Source organism: Lethenteron reissneri, chromosome 5 (assembly GCF_015708825.2).
Source record: "Lethenteron reissneri isolate LAM-NWPU_2019-01 chromosome 5, ASM1570882v1, whole genome shotgun sequence".
NCBI lineage: Eukaryota > Metazoa > Chordata > Hyperoartia > Petromyzontiformes > Petromyzontidae > Lethenteron > Lethenteron reissneri.
The window spans coordinates 2,758,676-2,783,276 of NC_083783.1; the positions used below are offsets into that span (position 1 = coordinate 2,758,676).

The following is a 24,601-nucleotide window of genomic DNA, read 5'->3' on the forward strand; positions in this document are numbered from 1 at the left end:
TGTGTTCCCTGGTTAGTCTGCCCCTGGTAATGGTTTAGTTTTAATAGTTTTAGATGGAAGGATTGGACCAACAATCTCGCAAGTCCTGACATTTACTTTTTTTTACATAAATGAGATTATTTAGGAATACATTTGTGATTATTAAAGGGTTTATTGGTTACTCAGGAGCTATTATTAGGTTACTATTCAGATGCCAAATTAAAACTGTTCATCAGGGAGAATATCTACATTTAATTCTCATCATGTCCCATGGTGTACTCAATTGCAGCCTACAACTCTGATTATGCACTTAGTATCTATGGTCTCTGTATATGCTATGAAAAAGGGTCGTTGCCTGAAACGTTGCCTATCATATACTTTTCTAGGCCACAGTGTTATGGACAACTGGAGTTTTTCATAATTGAATGACTATGTGGTCAAGTCAGGTTACTGGGTGATATGTGATTGAGTCGGTCAGTAATTTAAATGCATGTGAGGTGGATGGGTTTTTTGATAAGCGAGCGATTGATGGAACGGTGCGAGTGAGTGAAATAATAAATAACTGAGTGAGTATGGTGAGTGCGGAAGTGTTTGAATGAGTGGGTAGTGAGTGGTGTGCATGAGTTTGTTAAGAAAGAGACAAGCAATGCGCAAAATTAATGAGTGAGGTAATGGAGTAAACACGAGTGATTTAGTGAGTTTGTCGATAAGCAGTTGGGTGATTAGATGAGTAGAATGAGCGTGAGTGAAGGAACAAATCAGTGAACTGCTGAGTGAATGGGAAAATGAGTGAGTAGGGTAAGCATGTGAATGAGTTTTCCTCACTGAGTGTTCATATTTAGTGGAATATTTGCTCCCAGACTCACATTAAAGGGCTGAGAACGAGGAAGGGGACATACTGAGATGGGCAGAGACACGGGGAGGAGAGGGGAGAAGGATTACTCGAGGCAGGGAAGGAGGGAGACAAGGGGGTGAGAATGAGGATACGTAGTGATGAGAGGACAGCGAGAAGAGAAAGACACAGGGAGGACAGGGGAGGAGAAGGCAGACAAGTGGAGACACGTGGAGGAGGGAGACATGGGGAAGAGGAGGGATACAAGAGAAGGAAGGAATCGGGGAGAAGGCAGACATGAGGGGTATGGAGGCACAGGGAGGTAGATGGATGCACGAGAAGAAGATTTTTTTTATAATCACGTAATAAAGCTATGCTATAGGTGAATGCAGTAAGACCTGTGTGTGTGTATATATAACACAGTTGAGTCAGGTGATGTGCGAATGTCTGTACCTCATATTCTCCAGGTTCTGGGCCCGGGGTTGATCGCTCAGGAAAGTGGTCCTCACGGGACACCAGCAGAGTCAGGCGAGGGCAAGCCTGAGGCCTCGGTTCATAATGGCCAGAGCCTGGGTAAATGGTCAGAAGTGGTCAATATCACGCGATAATAAATATACAGAATTAAAGCTTTCGTGACTGCAGCGATTCATCTTCTTGGTTCTTTCGGTAAAGTCACGTCGAAGGGAAATAATAAAATTCTAAAAATAAAACATAATAAAATAAAATTCTCACGACGTTTCGACCACAACGCAAGCAGCTGTCGGAAAGACAGCCCTGTTCTTCACCTGAGGACGGCTGCTTGCGTTGTGGCCGAAACGTCGTGAGAATTTTATTTTATATTTAATTTTTATTATTTTATTATTTCCCTTCTACGTGACTTTACCGAAAGAACCAAGAAAATAAATATACCATTAAAGGTTCACGAGAAAAAATAGTAAGTCGGTCTATGGAGTATGTGATTGAGTGCTTGTGTCAATGATTTATTATTCAGTGGGTTTATTAGTGTATACGTGGGTTATGGAGTGGGTGGGTAGGTAAGCAAGCCATGGACTGATTGAGCGAGAGAGTGAGTAGGTCGTTGAGCCAGTAACTGAATAAGTAATTAAATGGGTTAGTGAGCAGGCAAGTGCGTGGGTGTGCGGATGTGTGAGTGAAACGAGTTGGTGACTCGTGAATTCCCACCTGGAATGCCCTTCTGTCTGGGCACTGGAGACCTCTACAGCAGTGAGCTGGGCAAAGGCGTTGAAGTCCGAGTACGATGGGGTGCCCGTTTTTTTCTCCTCACCACCTCACTCACATCATAGTAACCAGGGCCAGGGATGTCCTGCAAAAGGAGGTGGAGAGATGTTTTGGAGATGGCAACACTTCAAACACTCACACGACTACCCCTAAAATAGTCGTAGCCCTACCCTCTATGGGTGTCACGGTAGCAAAATTTTAACTACCTCGCCTGGTATACAGAAGGTCGTGGATTCGTTCCCGACCTTGACGTCTGCATATTTGGAGTTTGCGCATGTTTTCCCAATAGTCATGTGGATTTTTCTCGGGGTCCTCCAGTTTTCCCTCTACATTTAGAAACATGCGTTTAGAGTATTAGGCTGCTATAAATATCCACGTGAAAATCCACTTCGTTAAGCTATCATTTGCGGCCAGGTCATTTCTGAAAAAGATCTGTATAGCTCAGTGAGCCTTACCTGGCAAAATAACAAGTTTAGTTACATTTTAGCTTAAACCCTACCTTTTAAGTCCTAGGAGCTACTGTTTGTATTTAAGGACAAATTAATACAAATCTTAACCGATAACTAGCCATTCCTCTAGCACCAGCCCCATGACTCTAACCCCAACTCACCTGGTTAAATGTCAAAAGTCATGGGGAATTGGACAGATGTCAAAAGTCGTGGGGATTTGGACAGAAAAACGGAGCAAGCGCCATTGTGAGTTCCCGAGTCAAGTACAGACACCTACATGGACACCGAGACACGAGACAAGGAAATAGACATGACACATTCAGTTTAGACTTAGGTATAGGACATCAGTTGCAAGATATTATTCTAGATTGGTTACATACCACTGGGATTTTTCTCTAGGTCCTCCAGTTTTTCGCTCCACATTTACAAACATGTGTTTAAGAGTATTTTGGTGCAATAAATGTCGACATGACAAGCCACTTGTCGTTGAGCTATCCTTTGTGGCCAGGTCACTTCGGAAAAAATAACTACGTAGCTCATTGGGCCTAACCTGGTCAAATAAAAAATAGTTTAAATTTAGTTTTTTAAATAAAGCATGTCAACCACAAAGAGAGTATGCATCTTATTATGAGGTTCTATGCTTGAGCATTCATATTCATGAAGTCGGTAATATTCTCGAGAATGGTTTATTAAATAGTGAAACCTCCCTGTGCCTGAATCATTTGGAAAGCCTTTTTGGTTATGAGGAATGTCTGGAATTCTGCAAATCCTTCAATAAACATTATTATTAAAATACAATCTGTTACTATAAGGTGAATTATATTCACGCGTAATTAACAACTCGCACACTTCATGAACATGTCACACGTTACAAAACAACAAACTAAACAATTACAAATTTAACTCCCCAACACACCGATGTGTTGGAGAGTAATATTGGTCGCAAAAGCCTACGTGCTAAACCGAAGGTAAGATAAATGTGAAATAAACAAAAGCGGGCACGGACAGCGATGAGACAGATCACGTGGACGCTTCGAAGCACAGAGCCCATGGGTTCGTAAAACTACGCAGCGCAGATTTGACCTGCACACAGCTTTAGAATTGAAACCAGGGCCATCCTTCGGGGGTGTACGGGGCCCGGGGAAAATCACACACCGTGTGAGCCGCCCCCAATGCTGTTTGGTCTCCGTTGTGCATTGCTGCTGTGACATTATTATTGTTTGAGTGTTACAGTTGTGGTGTTTGAATGTTTTGATTCGGCATTGTTGTGGCTGTCTGGTCGTTGTTGTTGTTGTTACCTGGTGTTTGTTGCTGTGGTTGTTGGAACCTCGCCCCCGATTGACTAAACAGGGCTGACTCGGTTGCTGCAGTGACAGCTCTGGTTTCCGTGATGACGGAGTAGGAGGCAGGGCTGCGAGTGGAGCTCACGCGACTTGTGAACCTCTACAACAACAACCACAACAACCACTGCAATTACAACAAAATCCACCACTACTACAACTACTGCAACCTTTACAATTACGATAGCAATTTAAATAACAAATACAACCACAATACCTGCAACAACAATATGTATAACCCGTAAAAACAAAGTTTTTCACTCTAAATCCTTTATATGCGTGGCGGCTAGAGTCCTCTCGTCCTCTGGCTTGAGATGGCTGCCACCTATGGGTCAGATGATTATCTGCAGTATTAAACAATTGGTAATTAAATATTTAATTTGTTTTCCCTAAACAGTGTAAAATTTTGGAATTTTTTTTTCACGAACATTAATTGTCTCGCACAACGAGTCTGTGTGCAAAATGTCAGCTTGATTGGATCACGGGAAGTGGGTTAAAAAACGATTGAAAGGTTTGCACGGTCGTAAGCAAGCAAGCACGCAAGCAAGCAAGCAAGCGAACTTAATATAAAGGATTTAAAAAGAGACAACGATCTGCAGTATAACGTTAACAGACTGTTGGGGCAAGTGCTGTTAGGGGGCACCTATGAAGGTCAGCACAGCACACGAGGGGGTGAGTGGCCAGCTCCACCCCAGACCGCCTTTGTCTCCCGAGTGGCGATGTTTACACACCGCACGAGGTACTCATTTGAGACCGAGTCGACCGAGGGGAGGCCCAGGACCGGTTCAAATAATCGTCACTGGTGGTGGCCGTGAGCGGGAATCAATACCCAACATCCACAACTCACAAGCACAACTACCAGAACAACTGCCACAACCATTACAATTTACTCTAATCACAATGCAACCGTGACAAATAAAACTACCACAACAAACAACCACGAATACAACCATAACTACCACAACCGCTGCAATACAAATGAATGCAACCACAAAAACCACAACATAAACACAACTCCAACAACTACCAACACCACTGTAACAACAGCTGCGACAAGTACAAACACTACTACGACAACAACTACCACTGCAATGATAACCACCACTACTACAACAACAACTACAACACCCACACCAGCGATTACAACTACAGCAGCTACTACATCCACAACTACAGCACCACAACCACTGTAACAACTGCAACAACCACTGCTACTGCAACTACAAGCGCAACAACTATAATGGAGACAATTACTACAAAAAACGCAGCAACATCAACAAACACAACCACAATTTCGTTTGTACGTTTCCCAGTTAGCTTGTCCTGGTGAATGACCACAACAAAAGCAATCACTACTTGTAGCAACCACTACAACTTCTACGAGGCCTGCAACTACAACAACTGACATGACTACTATCGCAACAACATCAAGCACAACCATGACTACTGCCACAGCTACAAACATGACAAGGATCACTTATTAAAACGACAGCAACAACCACAACCTCTACTACAACTAACATGACATCAACCCCTAAGGCATTAACCACAACCACCTCAACAACCATCGAACAAAGACGGCCACTGCATCGTGCGCTTTCATATGAGTGTAGTGGTGGTATTGACGTGCGCCGGCAGTGATGGATCACGGGGCGCGGGGTTGGGCACGCGATGTGGGCGTGGCATGGACGCGCGCGCCGGTGGTGAGGCGCGCTCACACAAGCTGGGAAAAGAGGATCGTAGCGAGTGCGCGGTGATTGGTCAGATAAGTGGGTACTCTCAGCGACGTCCGCAGGAGGGGTATAAAGGGGGACGCGCGAGAGCACTCGTGGTCAGTGTTAACCAGTTGAAGACCGAAGACGGGGTGGAGGAGGTAGTGGCCCGAGACCCCTAGTCCCGCCGTCCTTGTGGGGACCGGGGCCCTGTGTGGCTCGGAGCCGAGACTGGGGGGACCGTAGTCCGACGCCCGTGTGGGTCGGGACGGTGGTACCCAGAGCCGAGACGGGCACCCCGGCTGGGTGTGTCCCGGAAGGCTACGGGGCGTAAGAGCCCGTGTCAGTACAGCTGAGTGGGTGTTGGTCACCCGTGTAGCTGAGTGGGTGTTAGTCACCCGTGTAGCTGAGTGGGTGTCAGTCACCCGTGTAGCTGAGTGGGTGTCCGGCACCCGTGTAGCTAAGTGGGTGTTGGTCACCCGTGTAACGAAGTAGGGTGTTAGTCATCCGTGTAACTACAAGCTGGTGAAAATAAAGAGTGTGCTACCCGTGAAGTCGTCTCCTGCCGAGTTACTACTTTACAACTGGCGTCAGAAGTAAACCTGTCTTCAAGGAGAATGGACACAAGGAAGACTTCTCGTTCCCACGTGCAAGACCGGGGAGACGACGACGTACCGGTGACACCACCCGCGGGAGGAGAGGACGAGGAGTTGCCGCCGATGCAGCACTTCGCGGAGATGGCCGATGCTCCGCCCGCCTCCGACACCAGCCTGCAGGACGCTCACTCCCGCCTGGCGGAGTTGCTGCTCGCCGCCGCTGCGATCTTGGCGGAGATCTCCGTTCCAGCGGCCGGTGGAACGCCTGCGGGGTTGGAAGAGGCGGCGCGGCTGGAGGGTTCCCGCCATAAGGCGTTTCGCGCCAAAAGTTTGGGAGTTGGCGCCATTTTTGAGGGTCCGCCTCCGGTTGGCGGGAAACGCGGACACCACGTGGCCAGAGGTCTCCACACAGCGCAGCCCGCGTCATCGGCGAGCGCCGGAGCTCTCCATTTTGCGCCTGCAGAGGGAGCCGACATTTTCTACAACCACAGCGGCGCGCGGGGAAATCGTTCCAACGACGACGACGACGATCGAGTTCTCCAGCAACGATTGCCCGCGCTGTCGGTGTTCAAGGCGGACGGGGGCGACTGGGGAGCCTTCCAGCGACGGTTCATCGCGCATCAAGAAATGTCGGGGTGGTCCGACACCACTGCCCTGCGCGCGCTGCCAGCGATGCTCGACGACGACGCGCTTGCGGCCTTCACGTCTGCCCCGAGGTCGTCCCGCTCAACGCTCCAGGCCGCGCTGCACCTGTTGGCCAAGGTGTTCGGGCCGCCCTCGACCTGTCGCCACCAGTTCTACGATCGGCGGAAGGTGGTTGGAGAAACAACGCTCGCCTATCGCACGGCGCTGCTCGCCCTGGCGGATTCAGCTTTTCCCCGCATGGACAAGGAGGGGAAGGACGCCATGGTGACGGAGCAGCTGCTGGCGCTGGCTCACGGATTGGGAGTTCCCATTAATACGGCGGACGAAATGGACATCTGCTCCCTGGGGATTGCCACGAGTATCCACGCTTACGAGGTCCTACAGCGGAAGCCGACGGTCGTCTGCGCATCGGTGGAGAACGGGGCACCAGCCGCCACGATCATCGGACCTCAGCCTGCTGTGCCTCGGGAGGAGGCCTTCGCTGGTTCGAGGCCGGGGGAGTGGAGAACGGGAGGTCGTTCGCCCACACGCTCCGCCCGCAAGCTGGAGCAACCGAAACCTACGACGTCCCTCGTCGTCTGCTACAACTGCGGCCTTCGGGGCCACGTCGCGGCCGGGTGCCGGGCCCCGCGTCAACGCACCGCGGGACCACGTCCGGACGACGACCAGGGACTCAAGACATCCCAACTGAACCCGGCAAGTCGCGGCACCTCACACGTTCGGTCCAAACGCACGGCACGTTCGGGTCGCCGCTTAGCGGTGGGGGGACCGTGTATGGGCGCCGGGGGTTCGGTTCGGCAAGAGGGGTCCGCGTACGGCCCGAAGGCAGTCGAGTGGTCCGAATTGGCCCACAGGATTGTGGCTGCGTCGGCCGGGTCGTCCGTGGTAACGGGGTACATTGACGGGGTTGAGGTCCGGGTGCTCGTGGACACGGGTGCGTCGGCCACTATTATTTCGGACCTTATTTATAATATTCTTCCCGTACAATGTCGACCACTTCTGCCGGTGGACGTACCATTTTACGCGGCAAACGGGGGATCTTTGGGAATCATCGGCCAGATTCGGGCGAATATTTGTATTGGCGACATTAAATTGGCGGGTCCTATTTTTGTATCATCATCGTTGGCCGTTCCTTGTTTACTAGGCACGGACTTTCTGTCTAAAATGCCCATAAAAATTCTCATAGACCAGGCCTGCATTGAGCTTCCGTCGGGTCGGCGGGTTGAGTTTTTGAAGAGTCCAAATAAGATACGCACGGCTTGTGCGACGGTGCAGGCGCTGGCAACCCGGACTGTACGGGTGCCCCCGGGATCGCAAATGTTGGTACCCCTTCGGTTGAGAAAACCCCTTGGGGCGGATGCGGGGGCGCAGGGAGTTCTATTGGGGCCGTCTAACAGGGCTAAAGGGGACCTCGACTTAGCGGTGGCCCAGACCATGGTGAGGGGGGACAGTGAGCCGTTCGTTGTGGTCCTGAATACGGGGTCGCGGCCGGCCGTGATTACGCAGGGAACGGTGCTCGCTCACGCCGCGCCGCTACCCGTCGAGGAACAGCTCGTTGCTCACGCCGATTCAAATGTCGATACGCATCCCCAAAGTGAGGAGGGGACGGAGTGGTTGGACTCGTTGTGTGCCGGGTCCAGTACCTTGTCCAGTGTGCAGTTGGGTGCATTGAGGGGCTTGCTGCTCGAGTTCGCTGACGTGTTTAGCAGGCACAAGTACGACATTGGCTGCACAGACCTGTTGCGCCACCACATAGAGACTGGGGACGCGGCCCCTATTCGACAGAATCCCTTCCGGCTCAGTCCAGCCGAGAAGGAGCATGTGCAGTCGGCAGTAAATGACATGTTGGCGGCCGACATCATTGCGCCCTCTTCCAGTCCGTGGGGTGCTCCTATCGTCTTGGTTAAAAAACAGGATGGATCCCTGCGGTTCTGTGTTGATTTCCGCCGCCTAAACAAAATATCAATGGCCGATGCGTATCCGCTCCCCAGGATGGATGAGTCGCTGGATGCCTTGGCAGGAGCACAGTTTTTTTCGACGCTCGATTTGCTTTCGGGATTTTGGCAATTGCCCCTCGATGACGAATCAAAACCTAAAACCGCTTTCCGGACACCGGGAGGCCTATTTGAGTGCAACCGATTGCCCATGGGTTTACATTCCGCTCCTGCCACGTTCCAGAGGCTCATGGAATTGGTTTTGTCAGGCCTTCAATGGGACACCTGTTTGATTTACCTCGATGATATCATCGTTTTCAGCCGAACTTTTGAGGAGCACCTCCAGCGACTGAGAGCAGTGTTTCTCAGGATGCGTTCCGCGAAGCTTAAATTTAAACCGGCTAAATGTTTTCTGCTTCGGGAATCGGTCAGGTATTTGGGCCATATCGTTAGCCGTTCAGGGATCTCGACGGACCCTGCTAAGACGCAATGCGTCGGCTCATGGCCAACACCGACCTCTGTTACTGAAGTCCGCAGCTTCATAGGATTTGCCTCCTATTACCGTCGTTTTGTCAAGCAGTTTGCCACCATAGCCAGGCCCCTGTACGCCTTGACAGCTAAAGGGGTGCGGTTTCACTGGGGGCCGGAGGAGGAGGCCGCGTTCTGCTCCCTTCGTGACGCCTTGGTGCAGGCTCCCCCCTTGTGTTACCCCGATTTCACGCAACCGTTTGTGCTCGACACGGATGCCAGTAACACGGGTATCGGGGGAGTGCTCTCACAGGTGGTCGGGGGGGTCGAACGGGTGGTCGCCTACGGTAGCAGGGTTCTGTCCCCCGCGGAAAAACGCTACTGCGTGACACGGCGTGAATTGCTGGCGATTGTGGTTTTTATTCAGCAATTCAGGCCGTATCTGTATGGCCGTCACTTTACGGTTCGCACGGACCATGCGGCTCTCCAATACGCTATGCGGGTGGCGCAGCCATCCGGCCAATTGTCCCGATGGTTGGAGGTCCTTCAGGACTACCAATTCACGACGATTTACCGCAAGGGGTTGCGACACTCGAATGCGGATGCATTGTCACGGTTGCCGACGCGTACGGAATGCGCATGTCAGTTAGGATCGGCGCGGTGTAAACCTTCTGTCGATGTCCCCGCGGAAGTGGTGCTAGCCGCCACGGATACTACGGGGGTCGACGCCCCCACGGGGAGGGACTCGCTGTTAGCATTGCCTCTCATCGAGTGGGGCCGTCTGCAAATGGCCGACAGCTTCCTACTCGCGCTACGTCGGAAGGTTGACGTTCCCGAGGGCGGGGAAACGCGGGTCGGTTCCTGGGTGTGCAGACAGGGCCTCTTGATGAAGTGGGACTCCATGTCCCGGCGTCACATGATTGTGGTGCCGGTTGCTGTATGGGGTAAGGTCGTCCTGGCTGCCCATGAACGACTCATGCATCTGGGGTTTCACAAAACGCTCGCCCTCATTCAGCGAGACTACTATTGGCCTGGGATGGGAAATGACGTGGCGAACATTCTTAAGGGGTGTGTAGGGTGCGCTAAAAGAAAACCGCCACCAATAGCGGCAAATCCACCGCTTCAATCCATTCAAGTTTCGCGCACGAACGAATTGGTCGCGCTAGACATCTTGGGGCCCTTTCCCGCTACACCTCGGGGAAATAAGTTCCTGCTGGTTGGCGTAGAGTACTTCACCCGCTGGCCCATGGCGTGGCCACTCGCCAACCAGTCGGCTGCGGCAGTGGCGGACGCCTTTGTCCAAGGTTACGTTTTGGACAAAGGCGCCCCCGAACGCTTGCTGACGGATCAAGGGAAAAACTTTTCGAGTGTTTTGTTGCGCGAGGTGTGCGACCTGTTGGGTACAAAGAAAGTACGTACCTCCCCGTACCACCCGCAGACTGACGGTATGGTTGAACGTCTGAACAGGACGATTACGTCTATGCTGTGCCAACAGGTATGCGACGACCAGGTGGATTGGGACTTACAGGTACCGGGGGTACTAGCGGCCTATCGGATGGCTCCCCATGCGGCGACGGGGTTTTCTCCATTTTTTCTGATGTATGGGCGGGAGGCTGATCCGGCCATGGACGTCCAACTGGGGATTTCACAGCCACGTGCTAAATCAAAATTGGCAGACCACATTAAGTTTAACATTGCCAAATTGGCTGAGGCGCGAGAGGCTGCGAGATTGAATTCACGCTCTGGGCAGATCGCGAACGAGCGATTGCATGAACGGAAGGTGCATACGCACAATTGGGAACCGGGCGATAAGGCCTGGCTGCATTGTCCACACGCACCGTTGGCTACGTCCCCCAAACTGTTGAGACCATGGAGGGGACCGGTGGAAATTGTGCGGGTTGCACGACCCCAGAGTATACAGATTAAATGGGGAAAACGCCGTTGGTACGTGCACCCCTCCCGACTGAAACCCTACGCGGCGCCGCGTGACCCCGGGTTGTGCCGTGACGACCGAGCGTGTGATGTGACCGTCGACTCGGGGAGGGATGTGTCGCAGGCTGATCCTCACGTGTCTCCACCTGACCCACCCCCAGGTGTCTCGGACCTGACGGCTGTTGACCGTCGGGAACCGGAACCCCGCGGCTCGCGCGGAGCCCCGATGCCTGGCCCATGCCTTCCTGAACTGCCGGCGCCGCCGGATGGCCAACTGCGTCCTGTGCCGTACGACGGTCCGGCAAGGCGGACTCGGGCAAGGACGCAACACTTTTCATGAAAAAAGAAAAAAAAAATTTTCTTTTTTTGTTAAAGCCCGACTTCGTTGCCGGCTTCCCCCTCTGCCAGGGTAATGTCCCGTTCAAGGGACGCTCGGACATTGGGACGCTGCATGAGTCGGAGAGAAAAGAAGAGAAAATGATTAAAGACATTTTTTTTATTATTACTCTTTCCGCATACACAGTATCGTTGCCACTCGCCGGATTGTGCATGTTGTTCTTGTTGCGGGTGTGGCGGTTGCTGGGTTTTGCGGATTGCGGTGTTCATGTTGTGTTGTTAGGGTTTGTGTTATGTTACGGGGCACACATGGGGGTGAAGGGGTGTTGTATGTTTTATTAGCAGCCGGGTCGGCTGCGAGCTATGTGGTAGGGGGTGATGTAGTGGTGGTATTGACGTGCGCCGGCAGTGATGGATCACGGGGCGCGGGGTTGGGCACGCGATGTGGGCGTGGCATGGACGCGCGCGCCGGTGGTGAGGCGCGCTCACACAAGCTGGGAAAAGAGGATCGTAGCGAGTGCGCGGTGATTGGTCAGATAAGTGGGTACTCTCAGCGACGTCCGCAGGAGGGGTATAAAGGGGGACGCGCGAGAGCACTCGTGGTCAGTGTTAACCAGTTGAAGACCGAAGACGGGGTGGAGGAGGTAGTGGCCCGAGACCCCTAGTCCCGCCGTCCTTGTGGGGACCGGGGCCCTGTGTGGCTCGGAGCCGAGACTGGGGGGACCGTAGTCCGACGCCCGTGTGGGTCGGGACGGTGGTACCCAGAGCCGAGACGGGCACCCCGGCTGGGTGTGTCCCGGAAGGCTACGGGGCGTAAGAGCCCGTGTCAGTACAGCTGAGTGGGTGTTGGTCACCCGTGTAGCTGAGTGGGTGTTAGTCACCCGTGTAGCTGAGTGGGTGTTAGTCACCCGTGTAGCTGAGTGGGTGTCCGGCACCCGTGTAGCTAAGTGGGTGTTGGTCACCCGTGTAACGAAGTAGGGTGTTAGTCATCCGTGTAACTACAAGCTGGTGAAAATAAAGAGTGTGCTACCCGTGAAGTCGTCTCCTGCCGAGTTACTACTTTACATGAGCATCTACGGCCGTCTGGAACGTTCTTCCTTTCCGATATTAGGAAGCCACTGGAGCTGTGCACTTTGAAATCTTCTACAATGAAAACGCATTTGCTTAAAACTACTTTTTGTGCATAGTTTATTGTCTTCCCCCGCACCTCCGATAAGCACGGTTGGCTACGTACGGTGCAAAAGAAGTTCAACATACTGTACATACAAACATCAATTACAACAAAATCCACAACGACGACAGTAATAACTCGATATACGAAGTAAATGTGTTCCTGGAGCTTCGTTAATTGAAACTTCATATATTGAATAAAGTATCACAGTAGGATGAGGATGCGCTCCCAGTCTTCGTACCTTACTATTTAAAACTACACGAATAAACATTTTGGAACTTACCATTCATGTTGAAAACAAAGACAATTTATGTTGAAAATAACATAAATTTTATATTGTACGGTATAAAAATTACAAACCGACATTGATAAAAAAAAATAAACGTAGTGAAGAAACGTAATTTTATTCATATTTTTTTGCACCACAGACCGATAAATTCAATATTTATTTATGAAATGTTATATAATTATTCACCTTTTTCCATTAAAATAACGGAAACGGATGCAAAGTTCGTTATACTGAAACTTCGCATTTCGAATGTTCGCATATCGTTGTTTGATCGCGAATATTTATTTTCTGTCCTCACCTTGGTGTGTGAGAGAGGAGAAAGACGCCGTCCCACCACTAGATCTACTCCGACAGAAATGGACGGCCCCTAACGCAAAGCTGGCAGCCAGCGACCTGTGCAACAAAACACAAATGTTGACAACACCCCCCACCACCACCACCATCATCATCGTGCTGCTGTCAAACCCCCCAATGGCTTCCAATGTCTTCTTGGTTCTTTCGGTAAAGTCACGTAGAAGGGAAGTAATAAAATAATAAAAATAAAACATAATAAAATAATAAAAATAAAACAAAATAAAATAATAAAAATAAAACATAATAAAATAATAAAAATAAAACATAATAAAATAATTCTCACGACGTTTCGGCCACAACGCAAGCAGCCGTCCTCAGGTGAAGAACAGGTCTGTCGATAAGACAGAGTCTGAATGACACGTCCTGGGCTTGGGGCGTCTATTTAAGCTGGGAGGGAAGAGGAAGAGCGCCTTGACAAGAGAATGTGCAATGTGTTGCGGCACTCACACTGATGATGTCCTATCGGTGTGTGGTCACGTCGTGCCCTCTGGCGGGCACACGCAGCAACAGCGCAGCGTGAGCTGATGGGCGAGGTGACATTTTTGGTAACTTTTTAATAAAAAATAACAAACTAAACACAAGAAGCAGCTCTAAAGAAATGAGTTCTCACCCCAACTCCACGTCAAAACCAAAACACACAAATGTTTGGTTTATTGGCGTCTGGCGGCTGAGCAGGCAGCCCGCTACAGAGGTTTTATTTGCTTTTACTGTACTCAGGCCCATGGACATTAAGTAGAAGAAGTAATATTTAGAAATACTTTTTTTTTAAATCACGCTTAATTAAATGTACTCGTAATGGCAGAACTCCACGACTCCAGGAAGTGGCCCCGAGGCTTGCCACAGCGTGATTTACAGCCAACGTGAGTTGAGCGTGGACAATTAGACCCAAGCCGAAACATACACATATACAAAATATTGTTTAAAAATATATGGTTGGAGTGATGGCTTTGCGGATTGTGTAATCAGAGTAACCATTCGCGTTAAGAACTTGGCGTACGTGTTTGAGTTCACTGGCAATGTGTTTCTGGTCGGAGATGCTTTGGGCTCTATGCATCTCTGATCAGGATCACATTGCCAAGCTCTTAAGGCTAATGGTTACTCCGACTACACAATCCGCAAAGCCATCACTCCAACCATCAAGAAGGATCCTGTTGAGGAGCTTTTCAAAACCATCACCTTACCCGACATTGCTGGGGTCACAAAAAAAGATCTCCAAAATCCTGATAAAACACAAGATCCAGGTCCGATTCAACACAGTACATAAAATCCGTGATCTGGTCCCGTCTGTAAAAGACGTGGTTCCAGACATACAGTATCCTGGCGTTTACAAACTAAGTTTCCTCTGTGGTAGCAGTTACATTGGAGAAACCAAACGACATGTCTCGGACCGCATCCGTGAACATAAAGCAGACTTGAAACACGGTAGGACAAACACCTCAGCCGTGGCAGATCACTGTTACAATTCAGTGGGCTCACATGATCCAGTATAAGCAGAACGGGAAGGAACACTTCCCGTTCTGCATTTCTTCATCTTCCTCATCAGCTTCATCAGCAGCGGAACCAAACTTAGCATTAGGAACAGCAATATGGTCATCATTATCATCATCATCATATGCAGCAGTAGCACCCTTTAATCATCATCAGTACCCATTTATCATCAGAATCTAATTATCATTATCGGCATCATAGTAATTATTACGTCATCATTTTCCACCATCACCGTAAAAATTATGTTCATGTTCGATCATAATTTACATTGTCTGCGCTCGCAGTAGACACAAGTGAATTTCAACCATGGCCTAAATTCTACCCACAGCGTTGAACATTGCCCTCCCACCGCTCGTTAGAGCAAGGAACCACCACATCACTTTACACCCACCCCTCGAAATCACCCCAAAGACACATTACAAACATCTCCTCATATAGACAGCACGGAGTCTTTGAGCCCCGCCCCCCTCCCTCCCGATACGTTTCCATTCATTGGCTACCACATTCTGATGAGCTCCCCCCCCCTCTCCTCCCCCCCTTCAACTTGCTTATAAGGGATTACATCTTGAATCATTGCCTCACTTGATACAGCTAATTCGGCTGTGACGGTCCCACCTGATGACGGAGACTTGTGTTGCCTCCGAAACGTCGTGATTTTTTGTTTTATTTTATTTTAATTAATGTTGATGTTTTTACCTACGTGACTTTACCGAAAAAACCTAAGAATATGAATCCTTACAGTCACGAAAGCTTCAAATCTAGAACCATTACCAGGGGTTGACTAACCAGGGAACACACATCCTTACGTGATACACGTGGGTAATGGATATGTAGTTACACATGTTCATTGTTCACAGATATCATGATGTCGCCCTCTGGCACAATGTCACCTACATTACGTAATCGTCTGGTCAGCCAACTGAATGCTGTTGGCGATTGGGTGTGTGCTCACTAAAAACACCTTCCCCAGAAGTCTGTTAAGGCTTTACGTGGGATCTTTGTCTCTGTGATGCGTGTGAGTGGATGATGACTTGAGTAGGGTCATGTAGCCTGCATGCCCAGCCACCGCATGCCAAAGAAGTTTCTTGTTAGTCAGATAGAGGGGGTGGCTAAATGGAAAATACATACAAATATAAGAGGCGAAGTTATCTTGCAGTAGGCCCTCATTTGATGAGTTATGTATTGTTTGAGTGGCATCACCAAGTAAAATGTAGCGATATTTATGGTGAACTCAGCCTCAAAGGGGTGCCTAGTGCGGTGTCTAAACATCGCCATTGGGGAGGCAAAGGCGGTCGGGCGTGGTGCTAGCCACCCATCCCCCCTTTGTACGTGCAGCTTTTAATAGGTGCTCGCAAACAGCACTTGCCCAAAATGTATGTGAAGGCTTTGTGTGTGTGTGGGGGGATCGGTAGTGTAGAAGGACAGGGAGAAATACAGAGAGTGTGAGAGAGGGACGGGGAGAGACACAGACAGCGAGAGAGTGGCAGAGAGAGACACAGAGTGCGTGAAAGTGCGGGAGATGGACAGGGAGAGATGCAGAGAGAGTTAGTTTTAGAGCGAGACAGTAAGTGGTGTAGCAGAGAGTGCGATTGACACAATGCGTGTGTGGGAAAAAGAGAGGGACAGAGAGTGTGCAATGTGATGGAGAGTGTCTGTTCTTGAGACAGAGCGTGAGACGGAGTGGATCATTGAGAGAGAATGAGAGAGGGACAAAGAGTGTGTGTTTGCGTGAGAGGGAGTGACACAGACACAGTACAGAGAATACAATATTGAAAAATACTTAAAAAAACACGCTTTAATTAAATGTACTGTCCGAGCTGCCCCTCCCCCTGCCCCCTTCCCCCATCGCCCCTCCCCTCCTTCCACATCCCCCGCCCCTCGGCGTGGCTCCCCGAGGCTTGCCGTGACATAAGGGACCGCGGTGATTTACAGCCAACGTTAGTTAAGCGTGGACAATTAGAGCCGTAAAAAAGATCGTTTAAAAAAATATATTTTTAATTTGTAATGATAGAATATAGTATTGTCATCAGTATGACATACCTATACCAAGTTTGCAGTCGATACGACATTGGGAATACGGTTGAAAGTGAGTTACAAAATTTTAGGATACAACACACAGAGTAAGTTAAATAAAAGCGTGTAAAATGTTTAAAACATTTTTTTATGATAGAATATAGTCTTGCCATCAGTATGACATAGGTATTTCAAGTTTGCAGTCGATAGCACATTGGGAAGTGGGTAAAAATTTAGTTAGACGATTTTTTTTAGGATACAACAGACGGAGTGGAGTGAGTTAAATAAAAGAGTGTAATAATAAAAACCGCGTGTGAGAATTTGTGAGTGAAACACATGGGGGAGCGCTACCTGGCGACCCAAGTTCCGATTCCCGCTCACGGCCAACACCAGTGACGATAATCTGAACCGGTCCAGGACTTCCCCTCGGGTGACTCAGCCTAAAACGAGTACCTGGTGCGGTGTGTAAACATCGCCACTAGGGAGACAAAGGCGGCCGGGCGGAGTGCTGGCCACCCACTCCCTCGTGTGGCGTGTCGGCCTTCATGGATGCTCACTAACAGCACTTCTCCCATTAATCTGTTAAGGCTATACTGGGGATCTGTGTTTGTTTGTTGAGAGAAACATGCATAGTGGGGAGCGATGGGGTGCAATGGTTAGTCCACTGCGATATAAACCCAGCAACACAAGTTATATTCCCGCTAACACCATTGACGATTATCTGAACCGATATTGGGCCTCCCCAAGGTCGACTCAGCCTCAAATGAGTACCTGGTGTGGTAAGCATCGCTACTGCGGAGACAAAGGTGGATCGGCGTGGTGCTGGCCACCCAACACCCCCTTGTGGACTCTTCCGGCCTTAGTAGTTGCTCGCTACGAATAGATGATACCTTACCATCAGCCCCACAAACACAAAGTACCTGCCTGGGTATTTTATTTCATAAAATGCTCCATACTTGGGTAGTGTGATTATGACTAGCTCCTGTTTTGGGAGCCCAAGTCTCAATCCGAATCACTCGAGCGGCAGTATCTTTTCATTATCTGCGTAGCGCTGTGTGGAAGCAACCTGGTCTATCACTTCAAATCTCTGGGGTTTCTCCACCACAGTTATGTCGTCACTTCTCTATGCTTGCGAAATGTGGAGCCCTCGAAGGGAACATCTGTGCCGGTTTTAAACATTCAGGCTAGCCTGCCTACAATCTATCCTGGGTTTAATCAGACGATTGTGTGAGGAGCTCACAGATCCTTCAAAGATCTGGATGCATTACCATCATCAGTGAGCCCCTCTTGTAAAGCGAGGGCTGAGTTGTCTGGGTCATATATCCCGCATGTCCATCCACCACATGCCCAATCAGCTTCTCTTTGACTGTATAGTTCGGTCTAAACAGGTGTGGCACAGGCTAGAAAATAGATGGGACTGATTTGGCACAAAACGAGTTGGAACTGTACTGATTGGACTTGTTGATGACTTGTGCCAGCAGTGTCAAGATCGGCCCCTGCGGTGGAGGTTTTGATAGAAAGTCGTATAACTTTGAAAATATCCCTAATCTCAAGGTCTGACCAAAAGTCACCGAGGCACACACATGTTATACTTTACACATTTTTTATATTTATTCACCAGATTACTATTAAGCATGCATCGATTTCCAAATGCTTTAAATATATTACGGATTGTTGTGGCAAATAGTATGTTGCTTCGTGTGAATCAGTTTTGAAAAAGAAAGTTTACATTTCATGAGAGCAGCTTTCAGTCTCTCACATTATGAAGGATCATTGCCATTTTCCACCCCAACTAGCAAACCAGTCTTACCCAATCAAATATACCATGATTTTTGGAATACCACAAAAAGAGTTAAAATGTTCATTTTGTATATATTTCCATGAAGTATTTTCTTCATTACATTTTTCCATAGTTTTATTACGCACACTATGATAATGTTTTTTTTATATCAGCCCATTTACACAGAGGCGTCTCAGGTAACTTTACATGTGACAAGCTAATTGCATTACAAACTTGTTTTTTTTGCAGCCTCCTTGTGCAAAACCAGTCTTGTCTTTATGTAGTTATTAAACCAAAACTCACAAACTCATGGGCTGTGTTGACCAGGGAAGGTGAAAGTAAATCACCAATAACCTTGCCACGGACACACTTTTAGACAACCTCCATGAAGGACATTCTCCCTGTGGAACGCATCATCTCGTCTGGATGCGCCGATCATTGCAGTGGTCCCCTAGAAGATCCATAGATAGCCTCTAAGTACCCCTACTGCTCAACAGCCATTGCAATTAATGTATGAGAGACGCGAGTTGATGGCCCAGGTCAAAATATAACAAATAAATGCATCGTACATAGTTTAGACAGTACTTAATTTTGCTGTCATGTAAAATCAGGTTGGGCGAAATATTTTAGACAGTCCATGAATTGTCCATTGTGTCAACGTTGAATCAAGCAACATTGAAAATAGAAAGTTATGTATTCATCTCCTGTCAATGCCAACAATCACCCTTCCACCTTGGTTAAGTGGTTTTCACATCATATGCATTTTTGCTCTGCCAGGCCCCATTACAGGTGTTGCAAATCCAAAATACCATGTTATAAACCATCAGAGTTGTCTGATTTGACCCAAAACCTTTGTTCATCTATTGACTTGCAAACCTTGTTACATTCTGGTGCATTTAAAATACAGTATTCAGCGATATGAATGAACATTTTAACAATTTACAATGAGTATTTTTTTACATATTGATTGCCTGCATTAATTATTTTGATTTACGGTTCCCATAATTAATATTCATGATCTATAGTATTGTGTCGGTGCAGGACGGTATAAGAGACTACTGCATGTTCTGGTGAATCCAGCCCAAGAACTTGGTGACCCTGCTGTAAACACCTGGCAGGTAAGGCCGTGCACAGCCATAGCCCCAGCTGGTGATTCCAGAGAGGTACCAGCGGCCGTTTGAGTCCTGGCAAACCAAGGGACCCCCAGAGTCTCCCTGCAACAGACACACACACACGACACCAATGTTAGAAGTTGACTGACGAACAAGAAGGCCTGATGGAGCAATGATTACAATGATCCAGTATAAGCGATGGCATGTCATGATACCAAAGATGGGATGTCAAAAGGCCCGACAATTAGGTTTAAATGTTCAGTGCAAAGAGCAGTACAGCTGAGGAGAGCTTGAAATGTTCAATGGGACTGGGATCCTGAATGAGGACATTGTTGTTGAAGCTCCAGTTGATGTTGGTCCACCCACACTCCTTCCAGTAAATTGGCACCAAAATGTGTACGTGAATTGACTGGAAAAGTTTGCTTTCCAAGTTCCCCCTGGTGGAACATAATTGGGCCCATAGTCGTCATGTGCTTCAGATGTTTTTTAGGAAATAGAGTTGCGTCTTGTTGGTTGTTATCGTCGCTCACCTGGCAGGTGTCCACCCCTCCTTCGAGGTAACCTGCACACAGCATCCTATTGGTGATTAGAGATGGGCTGTAGGCCTGCGGCCCTGGGGTGATGCACGTCTTGAAGATCTCTACTGAAGCCTCCTGAAGCCGGGTGGCTGTGTAGCCTGTTAAGTACAAGAATTCGTGTTGGAAACCGTGTACCCTTTCTGCTTGTTAAAGTACTATATTTCATCAAGACTTAGATTGTGGTTTCTTTAAATTTTAACAACATAGCACCTGTATATCAGCTTAATGTCTATTACAGATATTCCTTGAGCACCAGAGAGCTCTGCTACCCAACCGCCATCATTATTCCAATGGATTTTACAAAAAACTAGTTTCCTAACAAAGATTTGGGCCTCCATTACATCAAAGGAACTGTTCAGTAAAAGAGGTGTATATTATATTTATTTTTCATTATACAAACATTCCCCCTAAATAAAATAACGTTCAACTATCGATTATGTTTTCCTTGTGCCGTCGGAAAATAACATTGCACCGATTCATAAATTAACATCACGATACATGCCTTGAATCGTGGGCATAGCAATGCATTTTTTTTATATTTGTATATGTTGTACATTAGAGGTGCTACATTTAACACAACGTAAACGACTCAAGGGTTGTAATCCTGAGTTTAAACAGAAGGACACTGCTTTCTATGAGGAGATCGATTTTATTAGAATGTTAATCGGGTCGTGTGGAGGCTCAAAACATGACAATACTGTGGTTCTTCCACCATAGACACTAAGATATGGAAACTAAATAATCTCTCAAACTATGCTCTATTTAGTGGTCAAAGTATCTTCTGAAACCACGTGTTTTCCCAGGTTTGGAATATTTGACCTATGGACTTACCAGCTTCAAAAGTCTTCCCCAACCAGAAATGAAGCATGATTTCCCTGGGTAGGGAAACTTCTGAAAGCGAGGTGGGAGGCAAACTGGCTGTATGTAATCGGTGAAGGAAACACGTTCTGACAGCTCCATAAGAGCAATGTCATAGTCATGGCTGCTTCTGTTGTAGCGCTCGTGGATGAGGATTTTGTTGACGCTTCTGGCCACGACAGTTGAAGCGCTGAGATTGTTCTGAGAGTGCAGGCCCAGGTATACCATCCAGGTGTTTGGGTTGTTACTAGGCAGGTAAATACACAGACACCACAGTCAGCATCAAATACCACAGGGCATATTGTTTTTTTTTAACAAGGTAAGCCTCAATGAGTCTCAGGACTTTTTCAGGAGGGTCCTGCTAAGTTGTTTCGGTAGGGGTGATGACAGAGTAATTGGTGTGGGTCATTTTTACAAGTAATCAAATTTGGACTATGGCGCCAGCACGCATCACGATTGCAAGTGCACTACGAAAAATCATACCTGAATGTGAAAAAAAATCTGAGATGCTTAATCACTCTTATATTCATGCCTCTTTCTGCAATAAAATTCTACAAACATCTTCTAATGGTGTTGTGATTCATTGTGCGATTGGGAGGAGCGGTGGTTCATTGGTTAGCACACTGCACTTATGAACCTGTTGACCCACGTTTTAATTCCCCAAGTTTGATTCCCAATCACAGATCAAGTTATTCGTGACCAGTGTGGTGAGGTATGGTCGAACAACACACCATGACCAACACGGTGTGCGAAGGCCTTCATTCCAAAAGCGGTCTGACAAAGGGCTGCAAGTTGTGATTATCAAACTTTTCTGCTGTGTGTGTAACATTTAACACAATTCATCCTTTTAAAGTATGACAAATAAAAATAGGTTTTACCCTTTCTGGCAATAAAACAGGTGTTAAGATGTTCAAACACCTTCAACAAGGAATCAAGTTTGGATTAACCACACGTACTTGTGGTGAACATGCAAACAAACTTGCTCTGATAATATATGCATTATCTTTGAAATCGATTGGCCTACACCAGAGACAGCCTTCCTTAGGGCCTAGCCTTACCAATGTCAGACCAGAGAACGTCAAAAGGCGAACAGTACCAGGACAATGCACGTATCAGAGCATTTATAGCTCAGAGTAAAGTGTTAACAAGACATGTGAAGTAACAGAAACGCTCACCTATCGAAGCAATGAGCAGCACTCACAACCCAGCGGTCACTGAGGAGGGAGCCCCCACAGGCCAGTCTGTTGAAGTAGTGCAGGCTCGCTTGCCAGGGCCATTCTCCGAGCCTTGCTTCGTAGCCTCCCACGATCCGGTTGTTCACTCTGCGTTCTGCTACGGGGATCCAGCCACATTCTGAAAAACGACAAAACACAATTACTACTACAATACAGGTTTTTGGGGTTAGATCGCATAAATATACATATCGTTAACCCGACACAGCCAACAAGTAAGTGTTGTCACGTAAAAAGAACACGCCAATTCGCCACTAGTACAGCACACCGGTGTGTTGGAGAGCCAAGCCACAACATTTACAATCGGAGTACACATTTTTGCCAGTAATTACAACTAGCTTCATTAGACAGCAGCCAGATTTGAGGATAAGTCCACCTGTTTCGTTCATTATATAGAGGCGTAGATGTGATGACAACACTTGTGCGCTCTTCTCGTCCAAGGTGGGGGGGGGGGGGTTAATGAATCAACGTACATTATGCGTGTGCATTATGCGAGCCCATTGATCTTGTACTTCCTGTCCATTGCTTGTGTAGGGGTTATTACGGGAGAAAAGGCGGACGAGAAACACAGGGGTGTCTGCACCCACACACACGGGTGGCCACACCGACGTCCGCATCCGTTACCCCCCATAACCCCGCCCCTCCGAGGGGATCTCTATAAAAGGCGGGGAGCCAGAGAGCTCGGGGCCAGTTCGACACGAAGCTGACCAGTGAAGACTGAAGACTCTGAGATTAGGCCCTGGGACTCCCCTGTCTCGCTGCCCTTGTAAGGGCCGAGCTGGGTAAGCCAGCGGCGCGGCCCAAGAGCTCCCGGACCTCTGCCCTTGTAAGGGCAGGGCCGGCTTAGCTGGTGCCGAGATCTTTGCTTACCAGGGCCAGATCAGACAGCCTCCCGTAGCCATTAGAGGAGGACTGGGGAGCAGGACAGAGGGCTTAGTACTAGGGTGGTTTCCCAGATAGTACGGGTGAAGGGGCCGTTACCCCTTCAACTATTGTGTCTGTCCCTGAGTTAATAAAAAGAGTGTGCCTCAACCTTCGTCGTCCGCCTCCCTGCAACTCACTCACACTTGTACCAAAATAGCCGTACCAGAGACAGCCGTCTTTAGGGCCTAGACTCACCAGTGTCAGACCAGAGAACGTCATCATCATTGTTTGCCATCTTCATAGATTCATCTATCATTTTAATATTGATCAACCATGGTTTATTCATTGCTAGATGAAGACGTCTCTCATGCACAACGATTTTGCTTACAGTTTTACGCTAGGCACTATATTTTGCAAAACAATAGATCATGAAATCACATTTCGAACTTACAATTACTGTCGTAAATTATAATTTACCCATTTTTGTATTACTCACGGAATTTGTACAAGAAGCGAATGAACCAAAGGATGGTCAGTATATACTGTAAACCGATAAATTAAGAATTAATCAATACCTTTGCTGGCTGGTAGTGGGTCAACTTTGTAGAACTCCAAACTGAAGCCATATTCTGAAACAGGAAATGAGAAAACATTTCACGTGAATATTGTGTACAATACAAAACGTAATACAGCTATAACCAAGTCAGATGTCTTAGAAAGCAGCAACAATATCGCGTACAGTACAAAACTTAAAACAGTTATAACCGAGTTTAACACTTAGGCTTTCACGACCAATATCATCAATAAGAAGTTTTTTAGTGTTCGATCGTGTAAATAAATAAATAAATTTTGACTTTCATATATTCATGTGTCGTTAAAACCCGCCACCACTCAACACAGCCAACTAGTAAGGGTTGTCATGTAAACAGAACATGCCAAATTGTCACTGGTACAGCACACCGGTGTGTTGGAAAGCCAAGCCACAACATTTACAATCTGAGTACGAAGTTTCGCCAGTAATTACAACTAGCTTCATCAGGCGACAGCCAGATTTGTGGAGAAGTCCACCTGTTTCGTTCCTTATATAGAGGCGTGGATGTGTTGACCATACTTCTGCGCTCTTGCGCAAAGTGGGGGGCGGGGATTAATGAGTCAACGTACATTATGCATGTGCATTATTCTAGCCCTTTCATCTTGTCCTTCCTGTTCATTGTGACTTTTAAATAGCTGTACTAACGATAATCCCTATTGAAGTGTGGTGCCCTTTATAGGCATGCATTTAAATAATGTCTTATTTGATGGTCGTATGTGGTGGTGTATATCATCTCTCCCACAACGTATGGGTGGTGACACCGCATGACATGGATGGGAGGCAGGTAGATGACAATGAGGGCAGCTAA

At 47.9% G+C, this 24,601-nt stretch overlaps 1 protein-coding gene and 1 long non-coding RNA gene across 3 annotated transcripts in view; one reads left to right on the forward strand and one right to left on the reverse strand.

Moving 5' to 3' along the window:
• Positions 1-24,601, forward strand: part of LOC133351212 (cubilin-like) — a 212,696-nt gene that overhangs the window by 136,286 nt on the left and 51,809 nt on the right. The window lies entirely within an intron of this gene.
• Positions 1,249-13,305, reverse strand: LOC133351248 (uncharacterized). The gene is made up of 5 exons (XR_009756162.1): positions 13,221-13,305; positions 3,798-3,942; positions 2,661-2,772; positions 1,994-2,135; positions 1,249-1,380 (listed from the first exon to the last, which is right to left on the reverse strand). It is a non-coding gene; the product is annotated as an uncharacterized LOC133351248 (long non-coding RNA).